Source organism: Gymnogyps californianus, chromosome 11 (assembly GCF_018139145.2).
Source record: "Gymnogyps californianus isolate 813 chromosome 11, ASM1813914v2, whole genome shotgun sequence".
NCBI lineage: Eukaryota > Metazoa > Chordata > Aves > Accipitriformes > Cathartidae > Gymnogyps > Gymnogyps californianus.
Window position 1 is genome coordinate 3,337,941 of NC_059481.1, and position 21,176 is coordinate 3,359,116.

Sequence of the window (21,176 nt, forward strand, 5' to 3'; positions counted from 1 at the left end):
TCTGGCTTAATTTATCTTTTTCTTTCCCTCCCTTCCCTCATCTCTCAGGGAAAACAAAGGCTTCATGGTGCAGAAAATCTACAACAGTATTCTGTACCTTTCAGTTTAAATTTTCTAGCCGGACACTTCACTTGCATGCAATGAGACATCATACTTAACACTTGTCGTCGTTTAACCCCAGTCAGCAACTAAGCACCACGTAGCCGCTTCCCCCTCCCCCCTCCCAGTGGGGTGAGGAGGAAAGGAAAGAAAAAAAAAGTAAAACTCGTGGGTTGAGATAAGAACAGTTTAATAACTAAAGTAAAATATAAAACTAACAATAGTAATAATGAAATATAATAATAATAGTAATGAAAAGGAATATAACAAAAAAAAAGGAAGGGGAGGGAAAGGAAAAAACCAGTGATGCACAACGCAATTGCCCAACACCCGCTGACCAATGCCCAGTTAGTTCTCGAGCCACGATCCACCCCTCCCAGCCTACTCCCACCAGTTTATATACTGGGCATGACGTTCCATGGTATGGAATAGCCCTTTGGCTAGTTCAGGTCAGCTGCCCCGGCTATGCTCTCTCCCAGCTTCTTGCACACCTGCTTGCTGGCAGAGCATGGGAAACTGAAAAGTCCTTGGCTTAAGATAAGCGCTACTTAGCAACAACGAAAACAGAGTGTTATCAACATCATTCTCACACTAAATCCAAAACACAGCACTGTACCAGCTACTAAAAAGAAAGTTAACTCTGTCCCAGCCGAAACCAGGACAACACTGCAGAGTGTACCAACATGGTTTGGCAGTATTACTTGGGAAATCAAAGAACAACTTACACAGCATAAAGATCTAAGTGCTACTGCACACCTCAATACACAGGGAAGAATGCAACAGTAGGTAATCAAATACCTTTCAAAAACAGAAGTATAGTTTAAATAAACTTTCTTAATTTCTTCTCACATTAACTTTTGTAGGTCATGCCTTATAATTGTAACATTATTCTAGTAGGAAAGATGAAGTAGCTGAGTTGTATTTTGGGTAGACTGAAAGATACCATGTGATCTAATTTCTAGTCACATCTGTACAGTAGAAAGGAAAAGTTAAAAGAAGGTAGTTGTAAAATCAGGGTGAGAACAAATCCATGATAGGGGCTAGACAGAATGACTGACTTTTCCGTAACATCATTACTATGGTTGCATTGTTAATGATGCTATTATTTCAAAGGAGAAATATATATTTCAAAGGAGATTACTAGAGTGAGAGTAGAACACACGGCCAGACTGTTAAAAACAATGCAAGCTACAAGCAGCCATTCTTCTCTAACACTATGCACTGCTGTCTCATGGCTCACCCCAGATGAAGAAACAGTCTCTTCCAGACCCGAAGCAAAGCAATTACTGTACACTTTACAAAATGTTCATTGTTTCCACAAAATGTAACTTGCTTTGCTTGTGTAAAGTGATTGACAACATATGCGAAATGAGGCTGGACTCTACAGTGTCTGCACAGGTCTGGTCATACAATAAGTCACCATCAAATGCAGACTGACTTCTTACTCATCCCAAGGCCACATGGAGACTTAAGATGGCCCTGAACATTGGAAAAGAAGGGTGAAAAGAGTCCTTAGCAATGTTGCCTTGTCAATGACTACTTTGTATGAGATGATCTTAAGCAAAAAAAAAAACCAAAAAAAAAACCCCAAGAATTATGACACTTTAGCTATCCAACTAAAAGGTAAGGTTATGAATGCATTTTTATTACAGCTAAGCATATTTAAATATGAAGTCAGCATCAGAAATCCAACTTACAGTCTGATTATAAAACACTGCAGGAGTTCCAATTACCTCATTACCAGCTCTAGTTTTAGAAATGTTACTGCTGATTGGAGGATTTTTCTCCCATACTTCCTATTCCTGAAGTCTCTCATCCTTCTTTGCCAGAACAAATAGCTCCAAACCTTACCATTCAGAGGATAACAGATTAAAAAGAAAATAATCTTCTGCTACTTCACAGGAGAACCACAGTATTCCTTATCGAAGCATCAGAATCCAAGCACTTCATAATGTAAATAACAAACTCAGATGATTTATTGAGAGAAAAACCCATAGGATCATCACTTCCTGTCTGTCCACATATAGCTAGAACATCAGAAAGAAAACTGAAGCAAGTACATCCCCAATTAAAACCACAACGCTTCTGGAGCTGTCAGAGGAAGTTCAGATTCTCTCTTGACAGCAGCATTTTCTTCCACCAAGCTGGAGCAGAAGCATATTATCCAATATCCTTGACTGCAAAAATCAGGTTTTACTTTTTCCCTACAGGCAACTCATTAGACAGAAGTCTTTGTGACTTTAGGAAAATTGCAAGCCAAACCTAATGGGATGAAGGTTTTTCTTTCAGACCAGAAAGTATATACCAGAGAACAGCCAACTGCTTTTATTTTTACTTCCTGCCAGTAAAAACAAAACAACACTAGAGAGCAAAATAAAGACTTGCAGGAAAAAATTCCAGAGTTCCACTGCGTTTCCAAGCAGCTTAAGGAAAGAAGGGAAAGATGTAAAGCTTAGTTTTATGCTTAGTTTATTTGGGTCTTTGTGGCAAACGCTGACAAAGCTATTCATACTCAAATCTTAGTAACAGCTGCCAAACATCTGCAAAAATGTATTTTTAAAAAACACAAGTGTTCAATTCTATATTCTACTCTTATTTATACAAATGCATTAGGATGCGGCATATACAAGACATCTCATATATATAAAATCCTCCTGTTTTCTGGAATTTAAGCCCTTATTCACACAGGAAAGGTATATACTCAACTCTGCCTACAAAAGCAAGAACAGCTCCACCCTGAATTCCCTCTCCCTTCAAATACATGAAAGAAATTTTGCATCAGCAATAAACAAGGTTTTTCAATCACTCAAGGGAAAACAAAACCCCACAATGAGATGACTGCACAATTAGTTGTGCTATCCACTCCTAGTGTCATGGTTTAACCCCAGCTGGCAACTAAGCACCACACAGCCACTCGCTCACTCTCCCCACCCAGTGGGATGGAGGAATCAGAAGGGTAAAAGTGAGAAAACTCATGGGTTGAGATAAAGACAGTTTAATAGGTAAAGCAAAAGCCACATGCACAAGCAAAGCAAAACAAGGAATTCACTCACTACTTCCCATCAGCAGGCAGGTGTTCAGCCATCTCCAGGAAAGCAAGGCTCCATCACGCATAACAGTTACTTGGGAAGACAAACGCCATCAACTCCGAACATCCCGCCCCTTCCTCCTTCTTCCCCCAGCTTTATATGCTGAGCATGACATCATATCGTATGGAATATCCCTTTGGTCAGTTGGGGTCAGCTGTCCCAGCTGTGTCCCCTCCCAACTTCTTGTGCACCCCCAGCCTCCTTGCTGGTGGGGCGATGTGAGAAGCAGAAAAGGCCTTGACGCTGTGTAAGCACTGCTCAGCAGTAATGAAAACATCCCTGTATTATCAACGCTGTTTTCAGCACAAATCCAAAACATAGCCCCATACTAGCTATTGTGAAGAAAATTAACTCTATCCCAGCCCAAACCAGCACATTCTCCACCCCTTATTCCATACCACTTACATCATGCTCAGGTCTCACACTATCCAATATATCCTCATTAACAACCACCACCCTTCTCATCCTTTGATATAATACACAGATATCATTCCCTTAGTCTATGGACCACTCCTGTGAAATGTCTGTAAAATGTCCATAAATGTCCACAAAATGTCCATTGAGTTCATTTAGCCCATGACTTTGGGCTCTATCTGTTATGGTGGTCACTCAGGACAGGAGAGGTGGTGTGTTGTATGGAGTTACTGGGCGGCAAAGCCAGCTCAGGTCAGGTCACTGCTGCACTTGCACTGCTTCTTGTAAGGCTTGTCCTTCATTGGTTCAGGTGGTTCCTGCTATAGTAATTCCTGTAACATGCAACTCAAATCCTGGGTTACAATAATTTAAAGGTATTTCCATTACAATTTCCACCCTTGGTCCCTCTGGACCAGACCGTCGGGTTTAACGCTGCAATGAACTCCTCCCGTCACCCCTGCTCCAGCTTGGACTTATCCACAGACTGCAGTCCCTTAGGGCTGTACCTGCTCCAAGTGGAGCCTTATCTATGAGCCACAGTCTCTTCAAGGATATAACTGCTGCAGCATAGACTTATCCACAGCCACAGTCGCTTTGAGGTGCACCTGCTCCAGCGTGGCCTTATCCATGGGCTACAATGCCTTCAGAGATGTACCTACTCCAGTGTGGCCTTACTCACAGCCACAGTCCCTTCAGAAGTAAACCTGCTCCAACATGGCCTTACCCATGGCTGCAGTCACTCCAGGGATGAACCTGCTCTGTCGTGGGCTTATCCGCGGCCACATGCTTTGAGGTGCTCCAGCATGACCTCATGCACAGCCACTGATGCTTCAAGGTATACCTTCTCCAGCGTGGACTTATCCTTGAGCCACAATCCCTTCAGAGGTATACCTGCTGCGGCACAGACATAACCACGCCCACAGCTGCTTCGAGATGTACCTGCTCTGGTGTGGACTTATTAATGGCCACAGACACTTCAGGGTGTCCTGGTCCTGCGCGGACTCATCCACAGGTCACAGTCCCTTCGACTCTAGTTCACACTGGAGTTCCAGCCTGTCCAGTAGAGCAGCATAGAAACAGCAGCGATGCCCTGGCCATCTGCCAGCCCAGGCGCATCGCCATTGCTGTTATCAAAATGCTCACAGGCCCAGCAGAGTAGGATGATAAGCAGTACAGCAAGCAGCAAAAGCAAAAAGCAGCCACTAACAAGCACTAGACTCTAAGATACAGTGAGGCAAGCAAGCCCCATGGCAAGCACAGGAGCCTGCCAATTAATAGCTAAACAGCAGTAACAGCTATAAATTCGATCTAGCAGATTCCAATTAAACCAGTCATTATCTCGAACCCTTCAAGCCCCACGCTGGGTGCCAAAAAGGACTGTCGTGGTTTAACCCCAGCTGGCAACTAAGCACCACACAGCCACTCGCTTACTCTCCCCACCCAGTGGGATGGAGGAGAGAATCGGAAAGGTAAAAGTGAGGAAACTCATGGGTTGAGATAAAGACAGTTTAATAGGTAAAGGAAAAGCCGTGCACACAAAGCAAAACAAGGAATTCACTCACTACTTCCCATCAGCAGGCAGGTGTTCAGCCATCTCCAGGAAAGCAAGGCTCCACCACACATAACAGTTACTTGGGAAGACAAACGCCATCAACTCCGAACATCCCGCCCCTTCCTCCTTCTTCCCCCAGCTTTATATGCTGAGCATGACATCATATCGTATGGAATATCCCTTTAGGCACTTGGGGTCAGCTGTCCCAGCTGTGTCCCCTCCCAACTTCTTGTGCACCCCCAGCCTCCTCGCTGGTGGGGCAGTGTGAGAAGCAGAAAAAGGCCTTGACTCTGTGTAAGCACTGCTCAGCAGTAATGAAAACATCCCTGTATTATCAACGCTGTTTTCAGCACAAATCCAAAACATAGCCCTATACTAGCTACTGTGAAGAAAATTAACTCTATCCCAGCCCAAACCAGCACACCTAGATAGCTAAAATTAGTAACTGTGGCACAGGTACCCAGAGGGAAGGCTTTGTTATCCAGCCCTTCGTTGCAGGTATTAAGCATCTATGGATTAGGATAGCTCATTTTATTCTGAATTAACTTTCTTAATGATAGTATCAGTTGTCATTTAAAATAATACCACTAACATATACAACTCTGCAAAATTAATTTAATCCTCGTGTTACAGATCTCAAATGAGAAAATATAAATCATTCAGATCACAAAAAATAAGTATCAAAATAAATCTTGAGAATTTTTTATTTTAATTAATCACTCCACCTAAGGTAAGTCCAGTATTTGACTATCAGGGATGGCACTGGCTTTTGTAATTTGTCTGTAAAAACCTCCTCTGAATTTCCAGTTACTACAGGCAATTTAGTCTACCGCTTCGCCTGCTCTGTCATTTGAAAATTTCTCTAGGATCTGAGGACCTCATTTCACAGGACAAAGTTTTCCAATAGCTACTTTTACACTAACAAGGCAAAAGGGATACCCCATAAAAAACCCACAACCACCAACTATGTAACGGACACAAACCATGCCTGGAACAGACACTTCTCTGAAACCACAGTGATTATAAATCATCCAAGACTTTACCAGGTCCTGTTAGCTTCCCCATCAGTAAGTAAACAGTTACTTTCTTTCAAAATTAAAGTTCAGTTCCTCAGACCATTTATGTCAGTAAGATGGAATCATTTCACTGTTTGTGGAACGCAAACATAAAAGTGCCATGAGCAAAGCAGTTTATTAAAAAATGTAAATGAACAGACTGAAGGTTTTCATGGTGTTTGCCCAGCTCTAACATTTACCAGCATCACACAAGTGAAACAAGAAACAGTATTAATTAATGCTTGAGGACTACTTTCGTTTAAAATACCAGACAAGTATTCTGAACTAGAGACAACTCTGAATGTCAGGGAATCCTGATTGTGACTGGCCAGTGAAATGAAAAGTTACATATTTCAAAATAAAATAATTGAAGAGTAGATACACCTGCTGAGATTGAAAAGTTGTTTTAAAGCTATTTTAGAACTTTTGCCCTCTCTCAAAGCCTTACTCATCACAGAAGCTGTCAGGGAAGTACAGCATATACTCCTAGCTCACTTAAACTCTGGGAGAGGAAACTCGAGCTGCTGCCATAAAGGAATACAGATTGGAATTTCTCATGCACATACCCACCAAAACAAGTCATTACTGACCACTTTACAGAATATGGGGTTGAATACTTTGGATGTGAGAATATACTGAAAAAGGGATTGAGTATATACTTAAAAGAATGACTCACCACAGGCTTCATGACCCAACACAAAAGCATCTACTCTGACCTCAAGAGCCACAAAGACAGCATGGAACTGGGTATTTTAAATGCACTGATATGAGTACAAGGACAAAGGTTAGAGGAAATGAAGTGTGGGAAGAGTCAGTGATTCTCACACAAAACAGGCAACTAATTCTGCTTGTTTTCAGAAAACACCCATCTTTAGAGAAAACATGACATGCCAGCTTCCATACATTTTTGCTCTCATGTTCTTGCTGTTGCCTTGCATTATTCCAACATAAACCAAATGAGTTTGAGCAATCAAAAACCTGTCATTTAGAAGAAATCACAATTTTTAGATAGCCTTAGTTGTGCAAAATAACAGATATATAAACATTCACTCTGATCTGCTCTTTCTTTCCCTCTAAAAGATCAACAGAACTGATACTAGCAAATTCTTTCTAATAGCAAGAATACTGAAGATCTGGATTGGACTGTTTGTTTCTAATCTGTTCTTAAAGCTCTCTCGTAATAGATTAATACATATTAGAAATGGAAGTTTGGATGTATATTGCATGAAGTGCACCAAAATCCCTTTTCAGCCAAGGCTCTTCTAACAGTCTTTAATTTGGGATTGTTTCGCACACATCGCAACATTGGCATCATAGGATAAAAATTGTATGGACCCCAGAAACAGACTGATGGAAAAACAAATAAGGAAAACAAGCACAAAAGAACAGACATGAGGTTCAAGCAAGTATCAAGATATCAGTGGACACCACTTACAAAACCTTGTCTGGATTCATGAAAAGAAAAGAAACAGAAAAGACAGCACGATCCTGCAAAAGCATCCTCTCTCCTGGTGTGCCAGACAGCTCCTTTGACCAGTGCTAACAAGATTTTAAAGTTGTCCGAGGCCACAGATGAAATGTGTAAAGATAAATACTATAGGGAAAGACTATACCCAAAACACGAATAAAAAATTTTAGGGAAATTTGAAAAGACTGAAACTATATGCTCTTACTAGGCACATACCAGGATTCCCCTCTCACCACCAAAAGGGAAAGCACACAGAAATTTTAAAATCATACAAGAACCCAGGTACTTCCATGGCTCCATAAAAGAATTAACTTATATCAACAGCAGAATGTACACAAGTTAGAATAAAGCTTTACCTATCCTCATCTTCATCCTCCAAAGGCAACAGGAAATTATGCTATTTAGCATTATGAATGGAAAACAAGGGAAAAAATAACAATGGCATAAGCCTACTGGAGTAGTCTGACTGCTCTCCCGTTTTAAGCAGTAAATCAGACAACCAGAGATGTGTGTGAGGTCTGGGAAGAGGCAGGCAGAGAGCACATTTCTGGAACACCTGTGGCATACATAATGAAAATACTTCATTTTGCAGCTGAAGGAGGATTGAAAAGAAAGAAGCCATGCCAGCAGCATGCCTAAATATCCTAGGCTGAGTGCTCAAAACAACAGGTAAACATTTGCAATATTTCATCTGATCCCCAAACCACTTCCAGTAGCCCAAACAAATCACTGTGAGGACAGTGGCTAACTTCTTCCCACCGTCTTCCTTACTGATGCTGCAATCTCTTCTTTGTGCCTATCCTGTCGTACCATAGGCAAGAAGTCAAAAGAAGCCAGGGGAAAATAGTGACTAAGAGCAGAGCATCACTGCCTAGAGCTTGGAGCCAAATAGCAAACAAGAACCTGGGAAAAGTGTGGCTAAGACCTACAATAATCTGCTCTTCCAACCTCCCTCTTCTACAGCTGCTCCTCAGATGCTGGAAACAAGGAACTGCAGATGGGAAACGTGCACAAGCTCTGCAAAATAGAGTTGATCTACGTACACAATAAATTTAGTCCTAGAAGAGAACGTAAATCTTTTCAAATAGGCTGAAGATTGAACAGACACAAGGATGGAGGTCTCGCACGTAACACATGAAGTCCCAAGCACTTACGTTTGAAAGGATTCCTAATTTGTGTTTGGTTATAAATGTTCTGAAAGATATTTGGCATTCAGGTTTGATTATTTACTGTATTTAGCAAACAGCAAAGATTTATACTGCTTTTACATTTCCTTTTGATGATTTCATTTCTATATATATTTGTTAAGTAAATACAGTTCTTCTGACCTAAAGCATAAATATTATCCCAACACCGCTATATATGGGTAAAGATGTATAGCTGGTTTAAAGAAGGTCATATAGGAAATCTCTAAGAGCTAAGAATACAACCAAACTTCAGAAACAGTCTTTAAAATGCTACCAATATTAACCCTTTTATTTTGGACATCTCAGCTAACTGTTAGTCATTGTTTGGTTTCAGACATCTAGAAGTCGTTGTGAGAATCTGACTTCAATACACATTATGCAATTCTTACTGTAAAGAGAAATAAGAACTAAAGTCTGCATAATCCTTGACAAAAGGTCAGTAACACTCTGGTTTACACAGCATTAAATAGTGGGAAAATGGAAAAATATTTGTATTTTCAGAAGGGCTACAACATAGATTTCACCTCAGTATAACCTCATAATCCAAAGTTCATTGCCTTTATCAGAAACAGACAAAGAAAACTGGGGGAAAACAAGAGCTTAGGCAACACTGTCTTTTTTGATTTGTGGAGCCAAAATATTTTACAACAGAAGTGCAAGCACAGTGCTGCAAATTCAGGAAACTTACTTTCTTCGGTTGCTTTTTGCAGCCTGTTAGAAGTGAGTACACGGATTACCTGAGGATCCATTACCACATTTAATCCTAAAAACTAGCTCAGGGGCTTCTCAGTTAGACACCTGTCTTTTCAGTCACCAGCACTCTTTTCATTTAAAAAAGGCTCCTCTGAAAAAGCACTCATCTGTACTTTGCTCCTCCCCACATCTCCCAGAACAAAGGCAAACAAGCATGACATTGCTTTTAAACATCACATTTTTAAAAGCAGAAAGTATTCAGCTTTTATGAAAACTTTAACAATCATATTTGAGCTTACAGACTTCTTGACATAAAATATTTATTGCAGCAATGGAAGCTTGGCTTTCCTGGTCTTTAACAGCCTCCCAAAACAGCTAATTCCCACCCTGAAACTGTTTCCTAACCTCTAGAAAGGGTTGTCTATGTATAACTGTAGACAAAATATGCCCACGGCATTCCAAAGCTCCGTGGTAAGCTCACTAAAAAGAATCCAGCAGGTTCAGTTCACATCTCAACTGACCTTTGTTTTTCATGATAAAACATCCACTCCAGAAGAAACTCTTCAGTAACCCTTAAGTAAGTAAACCTTTAAGTAACCCTTACCTGGGTGCCATAAGTAGCACACACTGATTCTTCAGCAATGAGTACATAGTTCTCAAAACAGGCTAGTCACCTCTCCTATTGCTTCCGGATAAGTAACAGCAACGAGTAAACCTCCAAGAGCAGGTTGCAACATGTAAATAAAGAGTCCTGAGAGACCACAGAGAACTACTGCACCAGACACTACTTAATATCTCCCATCCACAGCATAATATGCCTAGGTCTTGGAGTTTAGCATGTAAAAGACAAATAAAAGGAGAAGCTTATTTGCAACTACATCAAGTAATCAAGCTGATTAGGAAAGACTGTTCGACATTTCAGCTTGTAAAAATTTTATTTTTTGGACAATTGAACTATGTTTCATTTACCGCTAACAGTTTAATTAACAAGAAGTAGAAACATTCATCCACTTCACACTGAAATTTTCCTCTACTCAAGTATCCGTGTCTTAATCACCATGAACTTGTTTGTATTCCTATTTAAAATGCCTTTCTCAGTAACATTTTCTAACATCACCTGATAATCACACATTTTATACATACATATCTTCTAAACATACAAAAAATCTGCAGATTCCAACTAGTTTTGCTGACTAAGATCCACCCAGCAAAGCATTAATGAGCAAGACATGTCTAGTCACCGCATTTTCTTTGTTGGCTGTTCCTGCCCAGTTGTGGAGGAAGAAAAAGGAAACAATGTGAGAAAAGTACACATTTTCTGCTATACTGTATTAATCCCACTTCCATCAATCAAGACATACATCTCTTGTATCATTCACATTTAATGACTCAAAGACTGCTTTAGACTAGAAGAGACTGCTGGAGGTCATCTGGTCCCAACATCTACTCAAAACCAAAATGAAGGTCATCCTTATAGCAGACACTACCATGGTAGACTGTCTGGCTCAAAGCTTCTGGTCAACACAGAAGTAAACCAGCAAATGCCCTCACTGCTTTTTTGTTGTTGTTGTTAGGACAGCTACCAACAGCTGAAGAAATAAGCACTGTTTATTCTCAGGACAGAGACAGTGATGAATAGAAAACAGGACATAAAAGCAGTTGAAAAAATTTCTTACAGTGGCCACAGGAATAGAGGAGTATCAGACAACACTTCTCCCAGTCCTGACAAAGCTTGAGGGACAGAAGAATAAAAAGACAGTTCTTCTGTCTACCACTAGAGCAGAGATGGAAAGTTTTCACTTCACTTATTAACTAGAAAAATCCATCAAGGGCAACCTTAGCAAGGAATCCAGGATCTTCTCTCCAATTACTGAAGCTAGAGCTGGACTTCCAATATTATACTGCCCCTACACAAGGATTCCCTCACCCTTTGTATTAAGCTCAGATTTACTCTCAACTCCAAGTACAACAAGCAGTATTTACCCCAATTCAAACCATTTCAACAAATTGTAAAAAACAATGGCAAGTTGTCATTTCAGAGAGGAGTTGTGTTAGGCTCACTACACAGAACTCAACTTTCAGTGATTGCAAGTAGGTTTCAGTAGCAGTTTTAAGTAGGTTTTTTATTTTCTTCAAATGAAAAGCTTAGCTCGGGGCTGCTGTGCTTGCCACTCCACTAATTAGTCCACTTGTTCAATATATTCTGTCCTTCAAGTGGAGGACAGAGCATAATGAACTGCAAACACTTTCACAAGATTATAGGGACAGACAACTGAGGGACCAAGAAGATACTATAACATCAAGCTCTTCATTGTGTATAAGCGAAAGATAAGTTCTCATTTCTGGCCTCACAGCGGATATACTATTATTTGCATGACAATAGGGGTTTAAATCTGAAAAGAAATAGAGTCTCCACTATATAAAAAAATTGAAGAGACATTCTGTGCCAGTGCTAGATTAAGGTTCACAAACTAACACTCATGCCACTAGTAGCATGCAACCATCTTCACAGTGATATGCAAGCCCTACCTGAATAACCAAGTATTTCCTCCTTACTACAAGTACGGCAGTTCAGACCTAAGAGTGACTGCTGCCACGAGTGAGGCTGGGAGCTATTATGTTTGAAGGTGGGTCTATCTGTATGAGAGAAAGGTCACAAAAATCAGAGGCAGAAATAAGTGAAAAAATTGCCAGAGAACTCACTGGAAGAAAGAACCCAGGGAATATTCAGATCTCTTGATTCCTTCAAGAATCAGCTGCTTGACCATACTGTAACCTCAAAGTGGTCATTTAATTCTAAAATGAAGGCTAGAGGCATGTTAGCTTCAGCTAGTGATTGTAGAGACAACATTACTTTTTAGAGTCTCACTTTGTAGAGACAAAATTCATTTTTACAAGAACTGGCACCTGATGCCTTAATTTCTCACTATGGCTTTAAAAATTAGACCTTATCAATCTCTCCCCTCCTCTCATCGATCCAATTTCTTTCAACTCCATCACCTTCTTCCCACATGGCACCATCTCCTTATGGGTTTCAACAAGCCTCCCATAGTCTTTGAATTTCTCAAAGGCAGTTACAAATCATGGTTTGTCACTGCAGTATTTAACACAATACACTTGCAACCCCTCCTGTATGTTCAACACCCAAAAAGCAACTGATTTGTCAACTATTTCACTGATTTGTCATTTCTTCTCTATTCCTTCAAATAAATTGCCATTCTAATTCCTTGTCAGCTTTTGCTCATGTACTGTCTAGCTTCTTTGGGGTGATTACTTTGCATTTCATTTACCTTCTCAGCACTAAGTTATTTAGCAGTAGAAAGTCACAGCAAATGCCAGGAAACTTGTTTCTCTGATCTGCAAAAACCTCCAATTGCTCAAATTTCTGTATTTTTAATTACAGTGGTATACAAATACATCCGCAGTAGTGAGATGCTACCAAGCAAGTTCAGAACCAGAGACACTTACAAGTCTCAAAAATGGAGGTATGACAGATACATTTCCTATTGTAAACTGACAACTCATTTGAGTAAAATTTATCTGTATATGACAGACTAGTGTACCTTTTTCATGATAACTTTCAGCTAATATATTACTGCAAGGCTGCATTATCACAATCCTGACTCATCACTTGCCCAGAGTCTTCTATCGATCAGTCACTGATCCACATTCACGCAAGCTGGAAGGAAAAAACCCAACCATGCAACAGAGCTACAGACCAGTAAGGTCCTACATTTATATAGCATTATTTAAATGTCTCCAAAAAAGTCAATTATACACACTTATCTGATAAACATTACTGACCTCAGACTTGAGAATAAAGAATTGTGCATCAATAAAGAAAAAACATTTTTCTAAACATAATTCCCAGAAGTCTATAATATAAACACACTGAGATAAAAGTTGAAGTTAGAGGGTTTTTTTTTGAAGTTTCTAGCCTTTACTATGCATTTGAAACCTCCTGTCTTCCCACTCTTCATCACTATAAAAATTTAAACCCTTTGTGTGTGCTTATTTGCATATCAATACTTACAATACTCTTCCACATAACAGCAATGCAAGAACATAAACTTTAAGAACATGCTGGAAAGTTTCTTGTAATCTGTTATTTTCTGCATGCTTTGCAAACCCTTCTGATAAATGTTTTTTCTGTAATTCCCTTGAGAAACACTTTGTTGAAATGGCAATGTGACCAAATATAAAGTCTGGTTTGCTTGCGTACAGTCTTTAAAAACAAAAAGCTAAACCAGGTTAGTAAATCACAACTATTGAAAAAACAGTTGTCACATTACTTCTCCCCAAGTAACCAAGAAGTTTTAAATAGATGTCATTTTGTTCAAAGACATCAAATTTCAGAAAGCAGGATGAATCAGGCACTATTTGTGACTTTAAACTGACATTTAAAAAGCCAGGGATCAAACTAATATGATTCAGAAGCTTTTTTTTCCTGCCTTTCTTTTTCCTATACTCAGACCTTAAAAAAAAAAATATGATTTGTGCTTCCACGTTTCAATTAAGTGTTTGGTGTTAATGAACAGTTTACAGAATCCTGATAACATCACACAATGATTTATACACTACTGTCAACTGATGAAGCAGAATGGGAAACTGGCAAAATACTGGTGGCATAAGTTGAGCATTAGATGAATACAATTTTCAGGCCTCTTTCTCAAACTTTGCATATTCTTGATACAAGGTAGATTTAAGGATTGGTTACAGAGTAGTAGCTTGCTGCCGCAGAGAGGGGAAGGTCGTGCTCCCTTCTCCTTTCTCACCTGGTTATGGCAATCTCCACAGCTTACTGGACTTTTCAGAGCTGCTCTAACTCCCTAACTCTTCCCTTTGGGAGAACGGCAGGGAAGAGGGGAAGCTGGGTATCTTCCACCAGCTCAGATACATAGTTGAAAGGACTCAGAGGGCTCAAATAAATACCAGAGCTTATTAAAAAAAAATGCGTATGGAAACTCCCACTTCCACGCGTGGTAAACAGTCATATTAAGCTACATGAGCCACCTCCAATCACTGAAGATAACTTTTTGGACTCGTTCTGCTAGTAGTCGGTTGTAGTTTTCACATGACATCAAGAGAAGCATTCAGAAAGGTCATCTGTCTGCATGAAGATAAGCCAAGTGCTAGAAGGTGTAGACAATAGCTCTCCACTGCCTAAGGCTATAGTTTATGCCAGCCTAAGCCTATTTAACTACTCATATAGCATCATCTTCAGCCTGGCACCTCTGTTCACTGGACAAGTCATGTGTTTCAGCATGCTAAAGAAACAGAATAGCTTTTAGTTCGTTTATTAAATTAGTTTATGCCAGATTAAAGGGTAAAATGGCTCAGCAAAGGATCCAACAAGCATTGCAGCTGGCAGAAGAAAAAGGGATGCAAGTAGCACAGCCAAGAGTTAGTGACTTACTTTTCTATAACCCTATAGCCTGAGATTCAGCACTCTCAGTAAAATTCTAGTGGTGTCAGAAATAAGGAATGTTTGAAACTATTCCAGTAACTGAGGGCCCCAAAATAGTCATAAATGGGAGAAAATATGATTACCAGAAAAAATTAGGATTATCTCATAAACTGAATTGATATTTTCAGGGTTTTTTTTCTTTCCAATCTAAAGCTAAACATTTATTCTCCTGATGAAAGCTGAGATTCTTTCCCTTAAGTCTGGAAAAAGAACTTGAATTCCACAAATTCTGATTCATTTGTTCTAACAAGGGATACTTATTACACTGACTTGTCATATCTTATATGAATTACAGCAAATATACTTTCTTATCTTAATTAAACTCAGCAGAAAAGTAGTTGAAGTCTATTGTGTCGTGCTTCCCACATATTGAAACGTGAGGATTCAGTCAAATATTGGTTATCGCTATTTCATTTCATCAGTAGCATGAGTCATGTGCAACACCAGCTAAAGCATACTGCAGTAAATGCACCCCGAGCCAGAAATCTGCTCCAAAAGACTGTAATATGGTTACCTACGACAGTAACTGACTAGATGTCAGGACTGAAAAAAACTGCTATGCCATGTTTTTTACATAACTACACTGCTAACCAGGCACACATGAAGAACATCTTTTTCCTGTGGTTATTATTCAATTTTGCATTGGCTAAGTTTAAACTCCAACAGTTTAACATGAATCTTTTAATGCTACACTGCCTCCACTAAGTTTTCCAAATTTCTCCCAGTTTATCACTGCTTTGGTACGGTGTTTTGAATCACAAACCTCCAGCTCCTGTTTTAAAGCCCTCCTTTGTTGAGACAATCACAAGCATTCAGATCCAAACAGCAAGAACTAATGTAACCTGCTCATTAAGAAATATATCCTGAAGGAGAAATAAGAGCATTCTAATATGCTTATATATAGTTCAGGACTTTTGGAGACTCTGAAGATTTGCTCATCTGCTCTAGAAATCCTATAGAATTTGTGATTAATGAGATATTCCAATAAGATGCTTGTGTATTTGAAGATATGGTAGCTTTAAATGGAATTTCTTTCTTCAATAAGTCTTAAATTTTTTGTCCTTTAGGTATCAGAAGATGTCTTCGTCAATGTGCTGGATAAGTGAAAATGGAAACAAGGAACATTATGCTTATTCTTAAAGTAAGCTATGGAGAAGTGGGACATGAGAGGAGCACTGTACCAAGGGCAAAGGTTTAGAATGCCAGTAAAAAAAAAAAAAACAACCCGTAAAACTAAAATGTACACCAAGCTTTCTTCTCTTACCTTTGTGTGTAATTTACCCTGTACTGGGAACATTCCCCCCCACCCCCCAGTCTTCTTGGCAGAAATGTGATGTTAGCGAACTCCAGATTTCAAAGTGTGAAAGAAGATCCACAGTTTACTGTTTCCAGTACTTTGCTCGGTGTTGATCTGTTTTCTCTGTCGTATAGTCTCGTACTATTACCAGAAATTGTTTTTCCACAGCTCTCCACTGCTTTTCCAGCTACGGAGACTTGACACTTTCTCTTTCCATATATTGTCAGGCACAGCATATTTTGAACACTAGTATGGGACACTAACTCCATTACATCAGAAATTCAACCTTCGATCAACATATAATTAAGGCCCCAGGGTCATAAGCCTGAGATTATTACTTAGCCTATTCTTACACAAATGACAAAGACAGTCCATTCTTCCAAAAAAAAATTAATTTGCATTACTGATGTTTTGTCAATTACTACTTTTCAGCAAAGAGTTAGAAAACAACACATCATCTTATGTCCAAGGCTTTGAAACAGCAGCCAAGGGAATTCCAAGAAAAACAAATTGCTTCTTCAGTAACAAACACAAAAATTCACAAAAAACACTAATTCATGTCATACCACTTACCTGAAATAAAAGGAACTACAGAACAGACACAGCTAAGTCGGACCTGCTTTAACCACCATTTGGTTAAGACTGTCTTGAGAACCCATCCAACTAAAGCAAGCAACCATACTGCAGGCTTATGTAGATACTTAGGTCCCACCACAATAATAAAAAACATTCCTTAGTCATCTATTAAGCTTGCTTTTTAAAAAAAATCCCCAAATCTCTCTCATTCCCTGCACTTGCTGGGACATCTACCACATCAAGGGGACAAACCAGGTAACAGTTGCACCATCTGAATAGCTAGTTACCCAGTCCAGTTTAACTCAACATCACTGCTAGGGGCACCTAAGGGGATTGTCCTATTCCTCCCACAAACCACACGTCTGTTTCTCTTGAGCCAAAAGTGGTGCACACAAATGCAGCAAGCTGGTTCAGGGGGCTAAAGTGGAAGCAAAGCAATGCCCCTTCCTGACAGTAACATTCCCTGAACTGCTGCATAATCAGATAAGCATCAGGATAAAGAAAAGGAACAGAACGGGCCTTTCAGCAACTGTTTATTGTAACAGTATGGATCCAGAGCAACTAAGGTTGAGTACCCCCTTGATTTCGTACATCATTACAGTTTTATGTTACAGTTAAACCATGGGCCTTACCAGTTCCCCATCTTATTACTCCCAGTTGTCTTCACAATCAGCCACGCTCACCTCCCCCGCACATACACTAGTGTTCATGCAAACTGTTTGGTTTTCAGCTTGTTCAAGTCCTTGAACTAATTTACCAATTAGATAAAAAAGTTTCATCTCATAAGCTCTTCAAAACAGTTTGCCAAAAACATGCAAGAGTGCTTGCATCAGACAGCAAGAGCAGCAAAGATTCACTGGCTCAAGCTCCTTCAGAATTACACCCCCAAGCAGAAAGCACAAATCATATATACCGCCACTTAAAGTCCTAGCAAGTTCTATAGATGACAAATATTTTGAAGGGTAATTAAGAACATTTTGCTGAGAGTTTTTTAGCTCCAAACAATCCCTCAGACACCACTGTAAAATTAAAGCTATGTATTTATCTTTTCATATTTGAACACAACAATAAAATAAAAGTAGACTTTCCCCTGGTAATTCACTACATTGCCAAGAAATCCTCTGTGTTCTGCATTAGTTAGCGGGAGAAAAAGATAGAAAAAAAATTCAGAAATAAATTCCTTCAGTCTTAAGTCTCTTGAATTCAATTAATAACTGACACTTTCACTATCCTCACTCTCTTATGTACTTCACACATTTTTATCATCAGTAACAAAACTTTATGCCACTCAGTCTTTTGACTAAAACAACTCTTCCCATTTTCATGCTATAGCAATTTTCTGAACTACAGGCTGAGGGTGTCAGCTGCTCACCTCATTACTTATCCCAGCCATAATGCCCAAGAGACACATTCCAAAGTCTCAGATTCCCTTTTACCTGAAGAAACAGTACAAACAATCCAAGTCATAAAGAATTTCAGAAACAGTGAAGTATAAGATTTATTTTGTTATTCGTTGCATGCCATGTAAGATGTATGGTCCAAAAGACTGAAATCAGCCAAAGTCAGCTATTGCCCTAGTCTCCTACAATGGAGAGAGTAGGATCATTTGTTTCTAGGATCAAAATCATTAATAAAGCCTCTTTGAAGACAACTTAGTACAGCTTCCATTTAACGTATTTACTATTAAAAAAATCTAGTCAGTAATGTTCTTAATATCATTTCTGAAAGACAAGTTTTCTTCAAAGTGCATGAGCATTCAGCATTTGTGAGTAAGGTCAAGGAACAAGGAAGATTTCCTAATAAATTTAGAACTTAGAAGTATTCAGTTATTCCACCACAATTGGTTTTGTTCCCCTGTAACACAGAATGAAGATTTCTCCCAAATAAACACAGTCATTCAAAACTAGCTCTAGCTGCAATTCACCAAAAGCTGTCCTTATCAAACTGTTATTAAGTACCCTTCAGAAATAGAATGTCAGTCTCGGGTTTGTCCCTAATAGATAGGTATGAACAATGCAAGTTATTCCTTTAATAAGAATTAACCCTCTGTGGGATTAACTTGCATACAAAAAAGTTTAACAGATACATCTGAACAAACCCATTATGGAAGAGATTATTACAAGACTAGTCTGTTTTATTGCTTACTATCTGACCTATCCCACTGGGAGTAACACTAGCAGTGCATGTACAAACTCAGATCCAGTTGTTTTGCCCTCAAAACTCAAAGACCAGTATCAGACTACATGTTGTAAAAACTAATGGCTGCCATCTGAGTTAACAGCTGCACTACTGATGCCACTGGAGCAACTACGCCACTGGAGCAGGAACAAGCCAATTCCGTACTCAGACAACAATACAACATGGCCAGCATTGCAGCTCTTGCCAATGGAGGCTGACCTACATTAGTAATAAACATTTCAGTTATCACTTGCACTGTATATTTCAAATAGACACCAACTAGCCTTAGCTGCTTTCATGAACAAATCCACTGGGGAAAATAATAATGGTTTCTGAAAACAAACTGTTCTTAGTAAATTCATACCTCGTGAATACTTAGTGTCAAAGTGGTTTTATCCACCACTCTTCATGTCTTAAAAAAAACCCTGAAGTTTAACAGTTCCCATGAATGCAAGAAATATTCCCGCCCTCTAAGGGAAATCGTGAAAGTAAAAAAATAAAAAAGCTTAAAGGAATGCAGAAAGCAACCTAGTTTTGTGAGCTCTCCAAAGCCTATCAAATTATAGATAGAAAGAGCATTTTATTAAGGTACATGAACAACTAGCAAAAAGAAAAAAGACAACCTTTCTTCATTCACCTACGGTCCTCGAAATAGTACATGCATGTTCCCTTGAGTTACACTTCTCTCTCACAGATAACTATCAGAAGAGTATCTCCATTATTATAGGTTCAGCCTCTTCACTTGTGCTCTAACATCTAGCAGTTTCTCACAGCACATTTCACAATACTCAAACAAATCAGCATAGCTCTGTGCACGCTTCAGTAACAGTGAGTGGGAGTACTTAAGTTTTTCCACCACAGCCTGGAGAGGGCAGGAGGTACAGCAAGAATTCAGAAACCTATATCAGCTTATTTTAGTAAACATGCTCTAAATTTGCCTGCAACCTTCGTCCCAGTCAGTGGCAAGCTTCAGAAAAATCTCATCCAAAAACTGGGCCTAAACCAAATCCTATTTAATCAAAGAGAAGCACTTACTATGGAAGGCTGCGCTTGCTTTGACAGGTGAGAAGGTAATACCTTGCTAATTGGGCACACCTTGATACTAAGTGACCCTTTATTTAAATACATTGTGAACAGATGGCCTAACAAAGCTTACAAAGTTAACACATTAGTTTACAATTTTCTCAATTCCTGTGCTCTGATACTAAGAATAACTTTGTGATGTGGGTACAAAGCAAAACACAGCTCACAGTCACTGCTTTCATTCAGAAGTCTAGCAGCACCAGGGAAATGAGCACGCCTTCTCAGTTCTCTGCGCAGTCCCTGGCCATCAGACACAGAAAGCCTGGGCTTGTCAAGGGAAGATGTCCTGCAAAAACAGAAGATGGAAGACAGTAAGAATCCCTCTCCTCTTGGTTGCTTTATTGCAAAGTACTCTAAGTTGTTGTAGTCACCTCCTAACAGTCAGGTATGTATAGAAGAGTTGAACCTCATTCTCAGGTGCTAAAGAAACATCGAGGTAAACCCATGATTCTCTTCTCCCTTTTCTGAGCCATAGAAGGTGCCCCTGTCACATTACCGTCTATGTGCCATGCCATGAGCAACCAAAGGAAAAAATATTCAATTTACTATCAAGATTATGGGGTCAGATCACACAATCTTCAGTTCTTCTGTTCTGAAAACTGCTAGTATCCTATACAAAACCTAACTTAAGAATTTTAAGACTAATTTGAATACTCTGCTTTAGCCACCATTTCTAAGCCTAGATCTCCTTAGAATTAGTAATCTCAACCTCTATTTTGAGACATGCCAGATTTCTAAGGACAGAAAAAAAATTCAGTCACTTTCCGTCAATTTCCTGGACTCTAAAGTTACAGTATTTGCCAGTGACAGGTATAGTTCTAGAAATGCTGAGTATCTCATCCATTCTAACAAGTGTATAAAGTAGGTGTGCAAGAAAACAAAAAAGATAAAATGGCATTGCACTAATATCTTCAAATACCAGATAGTTTGTGTCCCTACACATATGGCCTGGTTTAAAAAAAAAAAAAGTCATGAAAATAAATTCTTTGTTTTCAACAGCTGGTTATATTCTTATGAA

General features: G+C 39.3%; 1 protein-coding gene across 4 annotated transcripts in view; it reads right to left on the minus strand.

The window, feature by feature from the left end:
- HMG20A (high mobility group 20A) overlaps positions 1-21,176 on the minus strand; it is a 44,815-nt gene that overhangs the window by 21,749 nt on the left and 1,890 nt on the right. For all 4 annotated transcript variants that reach the window (XM_050903431.1, XM_050903432.1, XM_050903429.1 and 1 more), the window contains exon 2: positions 20,326-20,444. The gene's annotated coding sequence lies outside the window, so the exon portion shown is untranslated. The remainder of the gene's footprint in view (positions 1-20,325; positions 20,445-21,176) is intronic.